Consider the following 17,523-nt stretch of genomic DNA (forward strand, 5'->3'; position numbering starts at 1 on the left):
GTTATCTTTTTTTCATGGCATGCCTCTCTACCAGGGATCATATTGTATATTTACCTGTTTGTTTATTGTTTGTTTCTCCCACTAGAACAAAGCTCCATGAGGTAGGACTTGTCTATTTTGTTTACTGCTATCACGCTGGCTACAGCTGACATATGGCAAGCCTTCAAAATATGCTTGTGTGGGGACTTCCCTGGTGGTCCAGTGGTAAAAAATCTGCCTTCCAATGCAGGGAACGCGGGTTCGATCCCTGATCGGGGAATTAAGATCCCACATGCCACGGGGCAACTAGGCCCACGTGCTGCAACTACTGAGCCCATGGCGCAACAACTGGAGAGCCCACGTACCACAACTGCGAAGCCTGTGTGCTCTGGAGCCTGCACGCCACAACTAGAGAGCCTGCCCACTGCAACTACTGAGCCTGCATGCTCTGGAGCCTGCTCGCTCACCAAAACTAGAGTCCAGTGGTTAGGACTCTGTGCTTCCACTCCAGGGGGTATGGGTTCGATCCCTGGTCAGGGACTAAGATCCTGCAAGCTGCGTGACATGGCCCAAAAAATAAAAAATAAAAAAAGAATGAGGCCAAGAGCTAGGACAGCTACCTAAGGCTGTTGGTCAAGCTGTACAGGTTTCTGGCCAGACCAACCAACTCCTTCAGTCAAGTTGTGCTGAAGAGGTTGTTCGTGAGCTGCACCAACTGGTGGCCTCTGTCCCTTTCCCAGATGATCCGGAAGGTGAAGCTTCCTGGAGGGGAAGGCAAAACAGGTGTGGTTATAGCAACTAAAACTGATGATGTGCATGCCCAGTAGGTGCCCGAACTGAAGGTGTGTGCACTGCCCCCGGAGCCACATCCCCAAGGCCTGGGGCAAGATCCTCACCATTGACCGACTGGCCCTGGACTCTCCCAAGGGCTGTGGCGCTGGCCTACTCTCTGGTAAAGACCAAGAGGTGTACAGGCATCTCGGCAAGACCTCAGGAACACCAAACCCTATTTTCCAAGGGCTGGAAGTTCAAGTGCACCAGAGGCTGACAGGCCAGTTGCCACTACAAAAACCAACCCCAGATCCTGCCTTGTTATTAAAAAGATTTTGGATGCTGAAAAAAAAAAAAAAGAAGAAGAAGAAGAATGAGGCCAAAGATAGGGTAGTCAGAGAAGAAGAGGAACAATGGGAGCATCCGGATGGGACAGTCCCAGGGCTACTGGAGAACTAGCCAGTGGGCTCCTCCACTGATCTGGAGACCGGGACGGGGTGGGGGGAACAGAAGCTTGTTGCTGCTGGTTACAGAGAATGGGAGCTGGAAGTAGAGGTCGATATAGTAGCAGCAAGAGATGGGAATGGAATTGGAGGTAGAGGGGCAGAAGAGGAAGCAGTTGGTCAACAACAGATACTTATGGGCAGCTAGGTGCCAGGCACTGTTCTGGGCACTGTGGACACAGCAAAGGAATACACAGAGAGGGTCTCTGCCCTCTAGAATAAGGGTGGGTAAACTATGAACGGCCTGTGGGCCAAATCTGGCCTCTTTTTATGTGCCTATGAGCTAAGAATGGCTTTTACATCTTTAAATGATTGAAGAAATCAAAAGAATATTTCATAATGTGCAAAAATTATATGAAATTCAGATTTCAGTATCCATAAATAAAGTTTTATTGGAGCACAGCCACGCTCCGTTTACGTATGGTCTAGGGCTGCTTTCACACTACAACAGCAGAGTCGAGTAGTTGCAACAGAGACCATATGGCTGAGAAAGCCTAAAATGTTTACTAGCTGGCTCTTCAGAAAAAAAGTTGTTAACCCCTGCTCTAGGAACTTACATTCTCTTTGGTTAAACAAGCAGGTAAACTAATTTCAGAGTGCTTCTGAGGACAAGAGCCAGCTGGCGTCTGTAGTTTCTCACACCCTGCTTCTGCCTCAGCCACCTTCCCCTGGAAGGGAAGTGCTCCATCCAGCTGGGTTGTAATACAGCAGCAGAGGAACTGGGGTCATTGTGATCAGCCCCCTGCTTCTGGGCCAAGAGGATCAAGACTTTTCCTGGAAGAAAAAAGTCACTGTCAGTGATTTGCAAAGTCCAGCACCCGCTGGTTCCCCTTCCCCTAACCCAGATCCTCAATCTAGGAACAACTTGTTTATGACTTCAGAGGAACATCATCACCTTTGTCATCAAGGCCTGCCACCTGTGTTCCTGCCAGTTGTATGCAGTGCCTCCTTCTTTACAAAAAGTCTTCTCCCACACTACCTCATGGAGCCCTTATGGGGTAAGGCATGGCTTGGGGTTATTGTTCCCATTTCACAGATGAGGAAACAGAGACTTGGAGAAATAACCTGACTTACCCAGGGTCACATCGCTTGAAATAGCTTGCAAAGCCAGAATTAGAAAGTAGTGCAATGTCAGCTTTGGAAGGGCCTTTTGGACTGTCTCATCCAGAGATAGGAAACTGATGGCCTGAGGCAGAGGTGAATCAGTTAAGGGTGGTGGCCAGTCCTCCATGTGCAAGAAATAAGGAATGCATTTTCTGTAGAGAAGTTTAAAACATTAATGAAACTGGGTGGGTCTGCTTTTTTTATCACTGTGCCCTGGCAATTCTAAACAATGTCGTTGGTGATAAAATCCTCCCTCCTGAAGAGATCTTTCTTGGTCTAAGTTCTAAATAATTGCCGCGATTATTTTATATATATATATATATATATATATATATATATATATATATATTTCAAATTAGTACATTTTATCACCTAACCTTTAATAAATAACATATTCTACATGGAAGTTAATTTGAAGAACTCCCAGTTACACAACTGGCGCCAACATATACCTTCAGTTTGAGAGCTCATAGCAGGTCAGCATCATTGGAGCTCACATCAGGAGCGTTCATGTCCCCATGTCCCTGCGTTTAAACAGCAGATTTGAAATCAATGGCGATAGCACAGTGATTGTAAGACTGTTACTGTAGTTCTCTCATTCTCTGGGCAAGTCATTCTTCTCTGAACCTGCCAAGTTGCCTCTTTTAGAGGCATTTCTTCATGTGTGTGTGTATGTACATTTTTGTTAAAAAAATACATTAATATAACCATAAACTATTAGTCCTTTACTTTTTTCCCATTTGTACTATAATTTTTATTTTATTTAAAAAATTTTATTGGTCTGAGTATATATATGAAGTTCAATAAAAGCAAGTTTTTACTGTCTCTGTTGCTTTTCTGCCATTATTATTATTTGTTTTATTTCATGATTATTATTGAAGATAATTCTTGTCATGTTGGGATTAAAAAGATGATCTTTTCTACACACACTACTATATATAAGATAGGTAACTAACAAGAACCTACTGTATAGCAGTAGGGAACTCTACTCAATATTCTGTGATAAACTATATGAGAAAAGAATCTAAAAAAGAATTAATATATGTATATGTATAACTGAATCACTTTGCTGTATACCTGAAACTAACACATTGTAAATCAACTATACTCCAATAAAAGTAAAAATTTAAAAACATGTTTTTTACATTACCAGAAAATCTAAGAAGAAATTCAAGAAAAATAAAATTTGATAACTTGAAAAAAAAAACCACATTCTGGGTGTCAAACACACTAGGTTCACCATTGGCTTAAAGACAGAATAGGACATCATTATCTTCTCAATCATAACCATCATTATTTTTTTATTGAGCACCTACTTGGTGCCAGGCACTGTTCTAAGGTTGGACATGTATCATCCCAATTTTTTCCCCATTCAACAAATATTTATTAAGATCCTACCATGTGTGAGGCACCATTGTAGGTGCTGGTGATATGGCAGTGAACAAAGTCAAATGCTTTCTCTCTCTTACCCGTGAACCACTGGGCCTGGAGGTAGGATGGGTGTTCTCCTTGTGTACCATCCTATTTTAAGAATAAAGCCAGGGGCTTCCCTGGTGGCACAGTGGTTGAGAGTCCGCCTGCCGATGCAGGGGACACGGGTTCGTGCCCCGGTCCGGGAAGATCCCACATGCCGCGGAGCGGCTGGGCCCGTGAGCCATGGCCACTGAGCCTGCGCGTCCGGAGCCTGTGCTCCGCAACGGGAGAGGCCACAGCAGTGAGAGGCCCATGTACCACAAAAAAAAAAAAAAAAAGAATAAAGCCAGGATCCCACAGACCCAGGATTAGGGTGAGGTGACTTAAGGCCAAGTCACACAAGTGCAAGGTCATATCCTGTCTTCACTTAAAATGTTGCTATTTTGGTCATCATGGATTTTTTTTTGTGTGTGTGTGGTATGCGGGCCTCTCACTGTTGTGGCCTCTCCTGTTGCGGAGCACAGGCTCCGGACACGCAGGCTCAGCGGCCATGGCTCACGGGCCCAGCCGCTCTGCGGCATGTGGGATCCTCCCAGACCGGGGCACGAACCGGTGTCCCCTGCATTGGCAGGCGGACTCTCAACCACTGCACCACCAGGGAAGCCCGATTTTTTTTTTTTTTTTGCATTACTTTTAACTTTTGAAAATATATCTTGACTGTTGAGTTTTTTTGGCACCCCCTTAAATTTTGCACCCAAGATGATTCCTCATTAACCTCATTCTGTTAACCTCACCCTAGTCCTGTCCTTGCTTATGTGATCCTCACAACAATCACGTGAAGTAGATGCAATAATTACCCCCATTTTACAGATAAGAAAAGTGAGGCACAGAGAAGCTAAATGACTTGCTCAAGGACATACAGTTAATTAAGTGGTAAAGCTGGTGCATGAACTTCTCTTACTTTAGAATCCATGCTCTTAACCCTACTTTACATTTTGTTTAGTCCATACGGGCTGCTAAGTATCTCAAATAACTTGCCATCACTTTAATTTAAAATTAAAAATACAGCACAGTGCATTCCGCAGCCCCTCTGGACTGGGGTCGGGTTGGGAGACCCCTTGGTCCTGGGACACGGGGCGCGGCCAGAAAGGCAGCAGCCCCCTCACCTGTCACACAGCACACGTTGGTGGGGTACCTGGTGCTAAACCATTCATAGATGACCTGCTTCTGGGTCAGGGTTTCCTAGATAACAGAGCAGCTCCCTCGCTGGGATCTATTGAAAGTCAGCCCTGGACAGACGTTTTGTAAAAAGAAGGTATTAAAAAAAAAAAAAAGGAAGAAGAAAATTTAAGATACAGCTTTCCAGCCTCTTTAAAAGTCAGGTCAGGGACTTCCCTGGTGGCGCAGTGGTTAAGAATCCACCTGCCAATGCAGGGGACACAGGTTTGATCTCTGGTCCGGGAAGATCCCACATGTCACACCCAAGCCCGAGCACCACAACTGCTGAGCTCGCATGCCACAACTACTGAAGCCCGCACGCCTAGAGCCCATGTTCCGCAACAAGAGAAGCCACCACAATGAGAAGCCCACGCACCGCAATGAAGAGTAGCCCCCGCTCACTGCAACTAGAGAAAGCCCGCGTGCAGCAAGGAAGACCCAACGCAGCCAAAAATAAATAAATAAATTTATTTAAAAAAATAAAAAAGGCCACCTGGGTTCACATTCCAGTTTTGTGGCCATCAGCAGAATGGAGTGGCAGCCTCTCTCAGATAAAGCAAGCTCATCAGGTCACCACAGTCTCCACCACCCACTATTATCTCACTGCCTCCCCCATTTCATTCACTTGCTACCTGTCTGCTCCTGGGGGCATTTAGATTTGGACCCCTAATCTGGTCATCTCACAGATGGAAGAATCCAAGCCCCGGAGAGGAAGAGGTTTACCCAATTCACACAGCATTTGGAGCCTGGGCTCCAAGCCAGGCCTCACACAGCCTTTCAGTGATAAGAGACTTGTAACTTTACACTCGATGGGAGCTCAGAAAGGGAGTTCCCAGACAGATCAAGCTAACTCCTATTTGCTGAGCACCGCCCAATTTTTGCCTCCAAAGTGGGCATTTCCACATCAACATCTCAGGTGGCCCTCCCAACGACTCTGGCAGGTCAGCCTTGACAACCTCTATATTACATGTGAGAAACTGTTGCTTGGGAGGTTAAGTGACTCTCCCAGGATCTCACTGCAAGCTTGTGGTAGGTCTAACTTCAGTTCACTAGCTCTTGACGTAAGACCAGAGGAATCCACCTCCTGCTCTCTCCCCAAAACACCCTCTCTGACTCTTACTAGGATTCTCTTGGACTGAGGCTGGAGTCTCTGGGACTAAATTTACTCTCTTCCAGAAGGATTCTAACACAGGGCAGCCCGAGAGTCAAGCCGGAGCTGTCAGAAGTACTGACTATAGGCCAAGCATATGCTAGATGCTTTTCACAAAGCTTCTATATTCTTTGTGTTTATCTGCATCCTCTAAATTTTCCACAGTGACTGTATTTTACTTCCTATACAAGGAATTGCTTGATCTAGGCCTGGAAATGATTCTACTGAAAGTCTGGGGAAGTTGAGGATATTGGTCCCCAACTTGCAGTTAAGGAAACTGAGGCTCAGATGGATGGCCCAAGGTTACACAGGTAAGAAGTGATGGAATCAGGATTCTGTCCGAGTCCAAGACCTGTGCTCTTTCCGTTCCACTACTCTGCTTGCCCTTTTTTTTTTTTAACACCTTGTTCCACAAAGGAATTCAGGCAATTTGTAAAAATACATTAAAGGAATCAAGCATTTATCCTATCTTTCTTGTACAAACTATTTCAGGAAAATCAAATAATGAATGAGGAAAAGTTATTCTTTTATTTTTTCATTTAAGTTTTATTTTTTAATTATTTTTGTAATTTAATTTTATTTTTTAAAATATTTTTTATTGAAAAGTTGTTCTTTATGGAAGAATTCCAGCTAATGAATGCAAAAAGAATGACAGAGGGACTTCCCTGGTGGTCCAATGGTTATGACTCCGTGCTTCCACTGCAGGGAGCTCGGGTTCTATCCCTGGTCAGGGAACTAAGACCCCACATGCTGCTGGGCGTGGCCAAAAAAAAAAAAAAAGAATGACAGAATTAGAAAGTCGTGGGGAATTCCCTGGCAGTCCAGGACTTGGCGCTTTCACTGCCAGGGCCCGGTCCCCATTTTGCAACACCTAATGAAATAATGGATCATCAGCAGATGCTAAAACCAACAGATAGAAGGTTGATGGGGAGGGCTTCCCTGGTGGCGCAGTGGTTGGGAGTCCGCCTGCCGATGCGGGGGACACAGGCTCGTGCCCCGGTCCGGGAGGATCCCACGTGCCGCGGAGCTGCTGGGCCCGTGAGCCATGGCCGCTGGGCCTGCGCGTCCGGAGCCTGTGCTCCACAACGGGAGAGGCCGCGGCGGTGAGAGGCCCGCGTACCGCAAAAAAAGAAGTTGATGGGGAATTCTATAATGAAAAGAGCAGGCCAAGAGCCCTGAAACCATGGATCAATCAATAAAAATATTTCAACTAAATATGTGCCACTAGATGAGACATGATAATAAGTAGACCACACCATCGCCGATAAATTCTTGCTAAAGACGTTAAACCTGAATCTAATCAAGATCTAACTTTCAGTTTACTGGAAATACAAGAGACAGAAGAACAAGTTAAACTACACCATCAGGAAGCAATCAGCCAAATCTTCTGGGATGTGGGAACCTTTACAGGGCAAATGCTCTGGTTTCCTTTACAAATAAATAGCATGAAAAAAGAAAGAAAAAAGTGAAACTGTTATAGATGAAAAGTTACTTATGACATATATCAACCAAATGAAATGTGTGAGCCTTATTTGAGTTCTTATTGGAACAAACCAACTATTAAAGAAATGTGAACATGAACTAGGTATTAAATGATTTTAGGGAATTTGTATTTTGTTAGGTATGATAGTGGCATTGTAGTTATATTTGAAAAAGCCCTATCTTTTAGAGATATATGCTGAAGAAATTCCAGTGAAATGATATGATATCTGGGATTTGCTTTATAATACTTCAGAGGGAGGGAAAAGTGGGGAGGTAAATGAAACAAGATTGGCAAAATGTTGATAATTATTGAGGATGGGTTACAGGTACATAACAGTTTATTACATTCTCTCTACTTTCATGTGTTTGAAATATTCCATAACAAGATGTTTTTTTAAGGCTTAAAATTAAGAAAATTAGGACAAAGAGAAAATACAGATCCAGAAATAGAATAGTTCTGAGCTTCTTAGCAGCCAAAACAAAGAGGGAAACAAGAGTCATGATGGCCAACTGTTGAGAAAGACAGTCTCATGCCTGCAGTTTTTTGACCCTTACTCAATCATGTAAGAATGGGCCCTGAGCCTGGAACACTTCCTAACCAAGAGATAAAGAGCCCACACAGCCTGGGCTGGATTTATCACCTTGTGTGGGAGTATCTTTCCTTGTTTCAGGTGTCATGAGTACTCTTTTTGTCTCTGCTTAAAGCATGTCGGTCATATGGCATCTAGCCAACCCCATGGTTATTATCTGTCCTCCTCTTGGAGGGGATAGGGTCCTTCCACTATGGCACAAGAAGGGTGAGCATAGGTGAAGTGCCCTGTGTTGATCACCGGGAGAGATCCCCCGGCAGTGAGGGACCAACACCCACTACTGAAGCTGATCCTACTGTCTCTTCTCTACGTGAGTAAAGCGTTGTTCCATCCGGTGCTTGACTGCATTGTGTCTTCCTTGACTACTCAGATACCAAGAGGAAATGGGTAGAAGTGTTTAGAGTCTTCCCCTGGGAATTATAACTGGTGCAAGGGTACTCCACTTGACACAAAGAGATTTCTAAAACCAACAAACCACAGTTTCTTTTAATCAGAGAGATTCCGGTGCTGGCAAAATTCCTACTCAATATGGCCTATCAATAGGGGGCCAGTCATCTGTCCTGATTTGGGGTATAATGAAGGACTTGCAAAGAGCTAGGGCCAACAGAAGGAGGGGAAAGAGGTGGAGAGAGGTGGACCTTGGAGGATGAGGGAAATGGAGAAGGACATGGGAAAGGCAGGGCATTCTAGGGGGAGGGTACTGAGTGAGCAAAGGCAGAGAGGCTATTTCATTTTCATAAAAGAAAAAATACAAAAAATGCACACGAACCTGAAGAAAGCTGGTCTTTTATTTGCTCCCTCTTCGCCAAAAGAAATCGATCCAACTCCAAAAAGCACTGACAGGAAACAAAAGTCTTTACCGAAGGTCTCTGGAGGACACTGCAAAGGGATCACACGGCACAGCTCACGGCAAGACAGCCTTTCAGAATCCTAAATCTCTCTTCCTCCAAGTTCCACACCATTACAACAGCTCCCCAAACCTCTTCCTTCTTTCTCTTTTTCCAAATTCTTGACCACCCAAACTCTGCCAGCTCCCTCACTCCCTTCCCTTCTCTCAGAAGCAGCTTTTCCTGATTGGGACTGGGAGGAAATTCCTCCAGGTCTCTCCACTCTTTTGCTTAGGTCTATTCCTCTCCCTCTGCCCTCCTGACAAAGGCTCCTAAGCCTGGGAAGGAGGAAAAGCAGTGCATATTTACATGTGAGTATTTTTGTCCTGATGCCTGGAAAAAAAAAAAAAAAAGATTGGAAGGAAAGACACCCGAATGTTAACAGGAAGATGCCAGCAAAGCTTTGGAATCAGATAAAGTTGGGTCCAGGTCCTGGCTCTGCCACTTTCTAGCTGTGTGACCTTGGGCAAGCCTCACTGGAGACATTTCTCCAAACCTCAGATTGCTGTTCCGTGAATGACTTAGCATGGTATCTGGCATATAGCAAGCGTTCCATAAAGTGTAGCTTACAAAATAAAGGAGTTAGTTACCTGTAGATAGTAGGAATATGGTGAACTTTATTTTGTCTTTATCCATATTTTTTGCCTTTATCAGTATTTTAAAAATTTTACAATAAGTACATACTTGTAAAAATAAAACAACATAAAGATCATTATAAACACAGGCCTAAGATTAAATGTTTATCAGTAGAAGGTCAAATGAATTATGGGGTACCCATATTCTGGAATATTATGAACTCCTTAAAAATGGGGTATCTCTATAAATAATGACACGAAAAAATGTCCACAGTATACAGCAAGTTGCAAAACAATATGTGGTGTGACCCCCTTTATATATACATATATATAGTATGCTACAAATAAGAAAAACCGCAGCTATCTCACCAGTGAAGATGAGTGTTTTCCATTTTTCAAATCCATATTTTTGTAAGGTTTTAATTAAAAAAAAATAAGACGCATGAATTACTTTTACATAAAAGAAAAAGACTGAAAGGGGGGAAAAACAGGCAGGTAGGGTTTCCCGTGTGTTTCCCAGGCCCACGGCAGAACACAGCACCAGACAAACGAAGGACCCCAAGATTCTGCGCACCTAAGTCCTAACGCTGAGCCGGGTGAGCTCCTGCCAGCCACTAGGCTGGGCAGGAAGGGTAAACAGGGCACCCCATCTTCAGCCTTCGTAAGCTCCCCCCTGCCCCCACGTCCTGTTTTGCAGACTGCAATAGAAGGGAGCCAGTTGAAATTGCTCCCTTTCTCCCCATGGGGACCCTTCTAATACCTCTGCTAAGGAGAGAAGGTTTGCTGGAGCAGAGAAGAGGGCAGGGGCAAGAGAAGGCCCTGGGGCCTGAAGATCTTTCTAGATGTATGTGGCCTGTGGCCCCCAAGACTTCCCCGCTCCCCCAATCTTGTTGAAACTGAAGATGGGGGGGCTCTGGAGGGACCGCAGGGCCTTGCCGGGTTCTCAGGGTGGGACCCGCCCCGCAGCGTGTGGAGGCAGGAAGCTGCTGAGCCCCCAAACTCTTGGGGAACAAGCCTGAGCAGTTCCCGGAATGTGGGGGAAATGGGTGCCCTATCAGCCCTCTCTATAAAAACCATCGCCTACAGAAGATCAAGCCCCAAGATTGAGTCCCAGGATTTCCTGACTAGTTCCAAGAACCCAACCTAGAAAGTGGGCGTGGTTCCTGCCTCCTCTTCCCCTCCCCACTCAGACCCTTCTCGCTTTTGGGCCCCCAGTCCAGGCCAAACCCCACGGCCAGCCCATTCAGCTCCCAAGTCTAGTCTGCCCTGCACTCCCTCAAACCCACCCCCAGTGCCCGCCCCGCCCCCAGTTCTGCGCCTCCCCCCGCCCCATTTCCGCTTAGTTTGCACTCCCGGCACCCCGCGCGCGCCTCGGGTACCTCCTCGGCCCGCGGCAACTCATGCGCTGAGGCCCCGCCCCTCTGATGCCCCGCCCCAAAGCCCCGCCCTGGCACGTGCCCGCGCTTTGCTTGTTTACCTCTCAGGGTCTGTAAGGGGACCCTTCTACAGGTCAATCCCTGACTATGTTATCAGTCCTTGGGACCTGCATTCGAAGTGTTGGGAAGGGGGTTCGCGGCGTTCAGAGAAGTTCGGAGGAGATGCAGGCCCGGAAGCGGAAGCAGAGAATGGAGAGGGCCGGAGGTCGGGGCAGTGAGGACCACAAAGCTCGAGCGCACGCCCACCTCCTTCCCTCCGGGCCGGCGCACTTGGGAGTGGGACGATATGCTTGGTCTGGGTCCGGCGGGCTCGAGCCTGAATCTGAACAAGGGCTGGCCCGGTACCCGCCAGGTGTGCTGCGCGGGACTGGCGGCAGGGCGGGGTGGCCCCGGGAGCGATTGTCGGGGTTGGAGGGCGAGTCAAGTGAGCTGGGAGTGCCCGGCCTAGTATCGGGAATCGAGGGTCCAGCTGGAGGTATTGAGGTGAGGTGACATTAGGCCCAACGGCTGTCTCACCTGGATGCCGTGACCTGTCCTGGCAAGGGTGGGGAGCAGGAGGCCCAACCATTGGGGCTGTGCCTCATTAGCGCTTCCCAGGTGGGGCATGGAGCTCGACTCTACGCCGCCACCGTGTGGCCGCAGGGAGCAGCGCCTGCCTGGACCCGGAGACGACTCAGGGCTGGGGCGGGGGACCAGGTCCTGGAGACCTTGGGAGAGCAGCCCTAGGGGAGACTGTCTTTCGATACCCTGCTCCTCCCGAGCTGGGTTCCAGGAATGGGGTTGAAGTTGCCATGGCGGCGGCGGAGCAGTCGCCGAGCCTTCCTCCAGCCGCTGTGAATCCTCCTCAGGACAACGTGGGATTGTAGTGTGGACACCCATTATCCGCCAGCATCTTGTTGCTCACTGAATAAGGAGGTGTGGAGATGTGGATGAGAATGATCCCTCCCAAAGGCAGCAAGGCCTCCAACAACCAACCAGCTTTTCCTAAGCATCTACTATGTGAAGGGCGTACAAAGATGAATAATTAAAATAAGTAGGGAAAGCCCTCTCATATTTGTGGCTCCCCACTCTCATGAAAATAACAGGTAACTTCTAGGAAGGCTTACTGTATGCCAGACATTTACTGAGTACTTTTATATGCGTGATAACATTAAATTCTCACCACAGTCCTCTAAGGGAAGGCACTATTTTTCTTATCCAACAGATGAGGAAGTTTAGGTTCAGAGAAGTTAAGTAACTTGCCTAAAGTCACACAGCTAGATCGAATTTCTAAGCCTTGGCCTGACTTTTTTTTTTTTGGCCGAGCCGTGGGGCTTGCAGTATCTCAGTTCCCCAACCAGGGATTGAACCAGGCCCCTGCAGTGAAAGCCCAGAATCCTAACCACTAGGCCACCGGGGAACCCCCTTGGCTTTTTTTTTTTTTAATAGACTTTATTTTTTAGAGCATTTTTAAGTTCACAGCAAAATAGAGCAAAGATGCAGTGTTTCCGTATGCCTCCTGTGCCAACACACAACTTCCTCTATCAACATCTAACACCAGAGTGGTGCATTTGTTACAATTAGTGAACCTACATTGATATATCATTATCACGCAAAGTTCAAAATTTATGTTTGTTAACCCTTAGTTTTTAACCACCATGTCAATCTCCTACCCTAATTATAAGGCCACTTTGCTGAGCGGGGATTCAACTGGGACTTTGAAGGGTATGTAGAAGTTTCCAAAGCAGGGGGTAAGAAGGACATTTCAGGCAGGAGAGTTGTATAGAGAAAGATGTAGAGGGATTTTCAGGGTACTTGGTGAGTTTTACTTGAGCAATAGTCCCCAAGCTTTAGTTAGTCAATTGAGTATCAACCTCATGAAGTTTGTCCTAAGCAATAATAGCCATGAAATCCTGGGTTTAGAATGCAAGTTTTATTTCTGAATCCCCATTGAAATAAATATGTTAATCTTTGAAAAATATTTGGTTATATGCCACTGAAATTATCCCTAGAGCCACCAGTGATAGTCATGCCCCATTCTGGAAAACACTACCATAGGGAATTACTGGAGGTACCCTGGGGAGTTAGGATGAGGCCACTGTTTGTTGAGCAAGGGTCATCTGTGTCCCAAGTAAGCTGCTTGCTGCTGTTCATAATTCTCTGAGCCCCAGACCTACCAGCATATTTGATCTTATCTTTCCTGGCTAGCAACACTTTGGTGGCTCCTTATTCTCTTCTAGATAGAAGAGTAAATGCCTTAACATAACCTACAAGGTCCTTGGGAATCCTGGGGTAGGCCCACCATGGCCCCATCAGGCTGGTGAAGAGAGGGAGATAGGAGACAGGATCTCCTGGAGGAAGTGACATCTGAGCTGAAGTCTAACGGATTTATGGGAGAGAACTAGGTGATGGTGGTGAAGAGCTTTTTTAGGTAAAAGGAACAGCAAGTGCAAATTTCCCGAGGCAGGAAGGAACAATGTGCATGTGATCACCTGAACGAGGCACTAGAGGAAGAGTCGGGGAGAGGAGTTTGCAGGAGCCAGACCCCACCTGCAGTCCCTGGAGGCATCACAAGCATTGTGATCTTAATTCTGTGCCTTACAAGGAGCCATTTAGGGCCTCAAGAACGGTGACTTCAGTTACTTGAATAACAAATACTTTTTGAACACCTACTTCAGGTGGAGCCCTGGGGTTTTTTTTTTTTTTTTTTTTTTTTGCGGTACGCGGGCCTCTCACTGCTGTGGCCTCTCCCGTTGCAGAGCACAGGCTCCGGACGCACAGGCTCAGCGGCCATGGCTCACGGGCCTAGCTGCTCCGCAGCATGTGGGATCTTCCCAGACCGGGGCACGAACCCGTGTCCCCTGCATGGGCAGGCGGACTCTCAACCACTGCGCCACCAGGGAAGCCCTGCCCTGGGGTTTTTAATAGAAGACTCTCATGGTCCCTGCCATCAGGAAACTTACATTCATTCTTTTACAAGCAAAAGTTATACATATGCATGGTTTAAAGAAATAACAAGTATTATAAGGTTTTCTATGAAAATAGAAGGCAGTCCACTACCTTTTCCCTCATTTCCACATTTGCAGAGACATCTATTTTCAACTTTTTTAGCTGACTGTATTTTAGATTTATCTCCATTATCTCTAAGTAATCGTGGTTTGTTTTTTGTTTTTTGAATTTTTGAATTTTATTTAATTTATTTTTTTATACAGTGGGTATGTATGTCAATCCCAATCTCCCAGTTCATCCCACCACCACTACCCCACCCCCTGCCACTTCCCCCCCTTGGTGTCCATACGTTTGTTCTCTACATCTGTGTCTCTATTTCTGCACTGCAAACCGGTTCATCTGTACCATTTTTCTAGGTTCTACATATATGCGTTAATATACGATATTTGTTTTTCTCTTTCTGACTTACTTCACTCTGTGTGACAGTCTCTAGATCCATCCACGTCTCTACAAATGACCCAATTTCGTTCCATTTTATGGCTGAGTTAATATTCCATTGTATATATGTACCACATCTTCTTTATCCATTCGTCTGTCTATGGGCATTTAGGTTGCTTCCATGACCTGGCTATATTGTAAATAGTGCTGCAGTGAACATTGGGGTGCATGTGTCGTTTTGAATTATGGTTTTCTCTGGGTATGTGCCCAGTAGTGAGATTGCTGGGTCATATGGTAATTCTATTTTTAGTTTTTTAAGGAACCTCCATACTGTTCTCCATAGTGGCTGTATCAGTTTACATTGCCACCAACAGTGCAAGAGGGTTCCCTTTTCTCCACACCCTCTCCAGCATTTGTTGTTTGTAGATTTTCTGATGATGCCCATTCTAACTGGTGTGAGGTGATACCTCATTGTAGTTTTGATTTGCATTTCTCTAATAATTAGTGATGTTGAGCAGCTTTTCATGTGCCTCTTGGCCATCTGTATGTCTTCTTTGGAGAAATGTCTGTTTAGGTCTTCTGCCCATTTTTTGATTGGGTTTTTTTTTTTTAATATTGAGCTGCATGAGCTGCTTATATATTTTGGATATCAATCCTTTGTCCATTGATTTGTTTGCAAATATTTTCTCCCATTCTGAGGGTTGTCTTTTCGTCTTGTTTGTAGTTTCCTTTGCTTTGCAAAAGCTTTTAAGTTTCATTAGGTCCCATTTGTTTATTTTTGTTTTTATTTCCATTACTCTAGGAGGTGGATCAAAAACGATCTTGCTGTGATTTATGTCAAAGTGTGTTCTTCCTGTTTTCCTCTAAGAGTTTTCTAGTATCCAGTCTTACATTTAGGTCTCTAATCCATTTTGAGTTTATTTTTGTATATGGTGTTAGGGAGTGTTCTAATTTCATTCTTTTACATGTAGCTGTCCAATTTTCCCAGCACCACTTATTGAAGAGACTGTCTTTTCTCCATTGTATATCCTTGCCTCCTTTGTCATAGATTAGTTGACCATAGGTGCATGGGTTTATCTCTGGGCTTTCTATCCTGTTCCATTGATCTATATTTCTGGTTTTGTGCCAGTACCATATTGTCTTGATTACTGTAGCTTTGTAGTATAGTCTGAAGTCGGGGAGTCTGATTCCTCCAGCTCCGTTTTTTTTTCCCTCAAGACTGCTTGGGCTATTCGGGGTCTTTGTGTCTCCATACAAATTTTAAGATTTTTTGTTCTAGTTCTGTAAAAAATGGCACTGGTAATTTGATAGGGATTGCATTGAATCTGTAGATTGCTTTGGGTAGTGTGGTCATTTTCACAGTATTGATTCTTCCAATCCAAGAACATGGTGTATCTCTCCATCTGTTTGTGTCATCTTTGATTTCTTTCATCAGTGTCTTATAGTTTTCTGAGTACAGGTCTTTTACCTCCTTAGGTAGGTTTATTCCTAGGTATTTTATTCTTTTTGTTGCAATGGTGAATGGGATTGTTTCCTTAATTTCTCTTTCTGATCTTTCGTTGTTAGTGTATAGGAATGCAAGAGATTTCTGTGCATTAATTTTGTATCCTGCAACTCTACCAAATTCACTGATGAGCTCTAGTAGTTTTCTGGTGATATCTTTAGGATTCTCTATGTATAGTATCATGTCATCTGCAAACAGTGACAGTTTTACTTCTTCTTTTCCAATTTGTATTCCTTTCATTTTTTTTTTCTTCTGTGATTGCCATGGATAGGACTTCCAAAATTATGTTGAATAATAGTGTTGAGAGTGGACATCCTTGTCTTGTTCCTGATCTTAGAGGAAATGCTTGCCACTTCTTTCAGTTTTTCACCATTGAGAATGATGTTTGCTGTGGGTTTGTCATATATGGCCTTTATTATGTTGAGGTAGTTTCCCTCTATGCCCACTTTCTGGAGAGTTTTTATCATAAATAGGTGTTGAATTTTGTCAAAAGCTTTTTCTACATCCCTTGAGATGATTATATGGTTTTTATTCTTCAGTGTGTAAATATGATGTATCACATTGATTGATTTGTATATATTGAAGAATGCTTGCACTCCTGGGATAAATCCCACTTGATCATGGTGTATGATCCTTTTAATGTGTTGTTGGATTCTGTTTGCTAGTATTTTGTTGAGGACTTTTGCATCTATATTCATCAGTGATATTGGTCTGTAATTTTCTTTTTTTGTAGTATCTTTGTCTGGGTTTGGTATCAGGGTGATGGTGGCCTCATAGAATGAGTTTCGGAGTGTTCATTCCTCTACAGATTTTTGGAAGAGTTTGAGAAGGATGGGTTTTAGTTCTTCTCTAAACGTTTGATAGAATTCACCTGTGAAGCCATCTGGTCCTGGACTTTTGTTTGTTGGAAGATTTTTAATCACAATTTCAATTTCTTTACTTGTGATTGGTCTGTTCATATTTTCTATTTCTTCCTGGTTCAGTCTTGGAAGGTTATACCTTCCTAAGAATTTGTCCATTTCTTCCAGGTTGTCCATTTTATTGGCATAGAGTTGCTTGTAGTAGTCTTTTTTTAAAATTAATTAATTAATTTATTATTTATTTTTGGTTGCATTGGGTCAGTTGCTGTGCATGGGCTTTCTCCAGCTGCGGCGAGCATGGGCTACTCTTCTTTGCGGTGTGTGGGCTTCTCATTGTGGTGGCCTCTCCCGTTGCGGAGCACGGGTTCCAGGCACACAGGCTTCAGTAGTTGTGGCTCATGGGCTTAGTTGCTCCATGGCATGTGGGATCCTCCCGGACCAGGGCTCGAACCCGTGTCCCCTGCATTGGCAGGCGGGTTCCTAACCACTGCGCCACCAGGGAAGCCCATGTAGTAGTCTCTTATGATGCTTTGTATTTCTGCAGTGTCTGTGGTAACTTCTCCTTTTTCATTTCTAATTTTATTGATTTGAGTCCTCTCCCTCTTTTTCTTGATGAGTCTGGCTAAAGGTTTATCAATTTTGTTTACCTTCTCAAAGAACCAGCTTTTAGTTTTATTGATCTTTG

At 44.8% G+C, this 17,523-nt stretch overlaps 1 long non-coding RNA gene across 1 annotated transcript; it reads right to left on the reverse strand.

The window, feature by feature from the left end:
- Positions 1 to 1,635: 1,635 nt before the first annotated feature.
- LOC308611989 lies at positions 1,636 to 11,255 on the reverse strand. The gene is made up of 4 exons (XR_014015055.1): positions 11,150 to 11,255; positions 2,810 to 2,881; positions 2,328 to 2,509; positions 1,636 to 2,027 (listed from the first exon to the last, which is right to left on the reverse strand). It is a non-coding gene; the product is annotated as an uncharacterized lncRNA (long non-coding RNA).
- Between the last annotated feature and the right edge of the window lie 6,268 nt (positions 11,256 to 17,523).

This window comes from Mesoplodon bidens, assembly GCF_964165515.1.
Source record: "Mesoplodon bidens genome assembly, chromosome: 2".
NCBI lineage: Eukaryota > Metazoa > Chordata > Mammalia > Artiodactyla > Ziphiidae > Mesoplodon > Mesoplodon bidens.